General features: G+C 28.5%; 1 long non-coding RNA gene across 1 annotated transcript; it reads right to left on the reverse strand.

Annotated features, from left to right (window-relative positions):
• Positions 1-2,412: 2,412 nt before the first annotated feature.
• Positions 2,413-3,912, reverse strand: LOC123274653. Its single transcript, XR_006511543.1, has 2 exons — positions 3,090-3,912; positions 2,413-3,014 (listed from the first exon to the last, which is right to left on the reverse strand). It is a non-coding gene; the product is annotated as an uncharacterized LOC123274653 (long non-coding RNA).
• Positions 3,913-3,918: the final 6 nt, after the last annotated feature.

The raw sequence follows: 3,918 nt of genomic DNA on the forward strand, positions 1-3,918 counted from the left end.
TCTAACTTAATATAAGTCTCAATGAATTCTTTAGAACGCTACGTTGCTCATCTCAATTAATTGATTCGTTTTAAAGAAGTCGTACGACAAAATTTTATCCATACTCATACACACACTCACGGCCGGACGTCTAGCCCGAAATAGTTGGAACGGTTTCCTAGGACCCCAAAACGTTGAAATATGATGAAAACTCGCATTCTCAAAATCAGTGACTTACTACTTCTGAAAAGTTTTAATTTTCAAGGCGGGATGTTAATAATTAATGGTTTATCACTAACTGGAGAAAAAATCATATATAAGTATATACAATCACAAAAAAATTTCACTCATAAAGACTATTATTTCTGCAAACAATATTTTCTCTTTTTAAAATAAAGATTTATTTATACTAACGTAGATCTGCTTCAAAACTAACGAACAGGTAAAAAAAGTTCAATGAATAGAATATCAATGAGTTACTGATGATGTTAATACTCAACTTTGAAATTTTATGTAAATAAAATAAAAAAAAATAAAAAAGTACAGCTCCATCAAACAGTATAATTTTATTTCATCGTTCTACAAGTCTGTTGGTTTTATACTGGGAATGATGTATAATATGCATGAATGATGTATAATACTGCCAAAAAAGGAAAATGAAAAAGTTGTTTCTGTATACTATAGACAGTGGATTAATAGGCCCACTGTAGATAATTTTTTATAGGCTTTGTACTAATCAAAATTCGATATAGACCAGATCTGAGGTATACTATACACCTATGAATATTTAATAAATATGTGTTCGTTATTTTCAGAAGATCTTTCAAGCACTCATCTTTCAGGCAGTGAGAGGAATGATCTCAATTAACCAATTACTTATTTTTTATAAATAAAGTAGTTCAGTTACTTCTCTTTGATTGACTATTATCTTTGAAGTACGAGTTAACTTCATTTATACTTGGATGCTGATCGTTAGATTTTTTAAGAAATACAATTTACCTTGTTATCATGTTCACTAGCATGTAATTCCACTTGAATTTTAATGAAATTCAGAATAATTGGTCTATGTTCGAATCTTCGGCGAGATTTTGAAATATGATATGACTGTAAATTAGTTTGAGAATTGTAATTATTAGGAAATTGCTTAAATATGATAGATACAAAAATTTGTTGTCTTGAACTCAAATAATCTCAAAGTTATAAACAGTAATTTTGATAAATATTCAAGTTTGTGCCAGTAGAATTATTTAAATTTATCTTTTTTATGACTTATGACTTTTTTTCTTTGTATTCTAGTTTTGGAAATCCAAACAAATACACTTATCTCTTATTTCAAATAATAGAACTTTTCAAATTTACAACAAAGCTTTTATGATGATTTTTTTAAATGACATAAAATTAAGTTTTAGAAATTAAGTTAACTAATTGATTTAAAATCGACTCATTGTATTAAAATCAAGAATTTACCTTTCCATTTCAGGTGAGGCCGGATGGTTCTTTTTTATAATGTAAAGAAAGTAGTGAAAAGTGAGTTGATACTTACAATTCGATTGTCTGGTATTATTTTGTTTTCGAATTTTTTGTAATTAAATTTTATTTAATTTCCCTAATACAAATATTTAAAACAATTTAATTGTTGAAATTTATCTTACAGTAATTCGTTTTCGAAAATTTTTGCTTTTTTATTCATCGTTTAATTCAAATGAATTATCCAAACTCTATAATTGATTGACACATTTTAAATTTTTCATGGGTTTACAGTCTTAAAAAAAATTAGAAGAAAGCATACTTTCAAATTTCGTTAATTAGATGTATATCAGCCAATGCAATGAAAACAAAAAATAATATTTATAATTCAATTTCTTGTAGAATCAATTTTAAAAAACCTTGAGAATTTTTTTTATCCTAAAAATGGAAATTCCTTGTTCACTCGAACAATATTTATGAAATAAAAAACGATTCTGATTGAAAACAAGAGATAACTTTCTGATCCAATGAGTGTTCCGTATTTGAAATACACCAATAATAGCAGTTATAAAGAAATTTAAACAATTAATTTTTGATGAAAATCGTCATCAATATTAATAATTAATCAGATAAAAATAATAGTGACAACAAAATGGCTGCTTGAAAAACTTGTGGGTTAAATCACAGCTTATTTAGCACCAAATACTATCAACATCAACAAGTATAGAGATCGAAGTGCGAATTAAGACTCCCCCACTTTAATGAGCTCTTGTATCGCATAGAAGGTTTGGCCGCGGTACAGGTTGTAGCGAGGAGGTAAGGCCGTAAGGTGGAAGAGGCATAAATATAGTAGTGTCTCATGGGCACCTTTCCCCGCAATGAGAATGAGAATGCTTTAATGCTACACTAGTTGCTGCTCGCTGCTGCTAGTATGCCAGTATTCCGCGACGGTTACACTCACTCGCGTCATTTATTATTTTTACTATATTTATTCATGGCAAACAAATGTCTCCGTGTCTGTATTAGTATTTAAAATAAAAAAAAAACCTGTTAATATTTTATTTTTCGGTGGGTACTCTTGATGAATCTTGTTTTTCACCAACTGGACCATGATTTTCATCAACATCATGAATATCCATTTCATACAACTGGATCGCCGACGTCACTGACTTAAATCACAATTACATTCTACAGTTCAAAAATATTAAGCGCTGTGAGTGTTTCAATCTTTAATATTATTTATTATTAATTTATTTAAGTTATTAATATAAATAACGAGTTGCCTTTCTGTGTGATGAATTTAAAGTTACCAAATATTTATAAATATATATTCTTTCAGCGTGTCACTTTGATTTAATGGTATTCAGCCTATTGTTTTGTTTTCTTCGCGCGCTAATACATAAATCATTTGGTACCACCCGACTCCTTCTCTTCTTCTTCTTCTTCTTCTTCTTTGTTATCATCCTCTTCTTCTACTTCAACCTCTATATACTTCTTTGGTATCAGATGATTAACACCAACAATATGATGTGTATTTATACAATCAATGAAACATAAATCCAAGAATACTTGAGACGTAAAAAAATTTTTAAAATTAATATTGAAATAAAAGAAATCGAAATTACTTAATAGTGGATACTTACATACATATACATATTTAAAAATAATGAATTTAATTATATGTGTGATTATATAACGGAAAAAACAACGCGGTAATCGGGGAAACGAAAAAGAGAAATTTTTATTCGGTATAATTTAAGCAATAAACTTACAAACCCGATAAAATAATTAAAATTTTTGTGTGAATATAGAATAATAGTTAAATTAAATAGAAAATAAATAGTTTAATGATAAAATGGTAATTGGAAAGGTAAATAATTCTGTATGGTGACAACAGACGTTACATTGGTTGATACAACACAAGCAGTCATAATACTATTTTTGGAGCATTACGTAGTCGTGTATTTAAAATAAAAAATAATCTAAAAAATTAAAATCTGGTTAGAGCACACACAAGGTGGAAACGAAGAAAAAGAATAAAGATAAAAAATAAAGTACGCTGGGTAGGTAGCGATTTATCCATTTCCGGTTCTGAAGCGCGCAATAGTCCAAGCATCGAGCTCTCCGATTCGCAATACAGCCAGAGTCTAGAGATGCCGACTGCACATCCACTTGGAATTCCAAATCCCATTTATTTTCACGTCCTTGACCTGAAATAAAAATGCGTTCACTCCATAAAAAATTAAATACTTGTTAAAAAACAATAACAACAATAATCTACATTATCACTGTATATATCTCAAGCAGTGATTGATTATATTAGTAATGGTAATGAGTAATAAATAATAAGTTACGATGAATTATATTATGAGAAATAATGTAGACGGTAACGATTAAAAAAATAAAAATAAAAGTGTTGATACTTATGTCATAATAGCAAGTGTGTTTATACAACGCTCTTCTATTATTGTT

The sequence above is a fragment of the Cotesia glomerata genome, unplaced genomic scaffold (genome assembly GCF_020080835.1).
Source record: "Cotesia glomerata isolate CgM1 unplaced genomic scaffold, MPM_Cglom_v2.3 scaffold_50, whole genome shotgun sequence".
Classification (NCBI taxonomy): Eukaryota; Metazoa; Arthropoda; class Insecta; order Hymenoptera; family Braconidae; genus Cotesia; species Cotesia glomerata.